Below are 335 nucleotides of genomic sequence, written 5' to 3'. Positions count from 1 at the left end.
AAAAGCAAAACCCTTTCAGAGAGACGATAACTCATGGCAGTGTCCCACTCCCTTGTGTCTTCTAGATCACAACACAGAGCTACAAAGCAACAAGGCAGGAAAAAAAAGGGGAAAGTACCAAATAAACCAGCTGCAAATCAGCCATAGCGAGTCTGGGAAAACTATACACACCTGCAGGGGCCGCACCAGTTATTCTGTTGATCAAGGCCAAAGCGCGCTCGGCATTTCTTAGGAGCGCTCAGGTCTGAATGAGTTCAAGAAAAGCGAGCAGGAAAGGGGGAGAGGAAAAAGAAAGAGGGAGAGGGGGAGAGAGAGAGAGAGAGAGAGAGAGAGAG

This window comes from Meleagris gallopavo, chromosome 8 (assembly GCF_000146605.3).
Source record: "Meleagris gallopavo isolate NT-WF06-2002-E0010 breed Aviagen turkey brand Nicholas breeding stock chromosome 8, Turkey_5.1, whole genome shotgun sequence".
Lineage (NCBI taxonomy): Eukaryota > Metazoa > Chordata > Aves > Galliformes > Phasianidae > Meleagris > Meleagris gallopavo.
The sequence above is the reverse complement of the archived record's forward strand: the minus strand, read 5'-3'. Positions refer to the sequence as shown.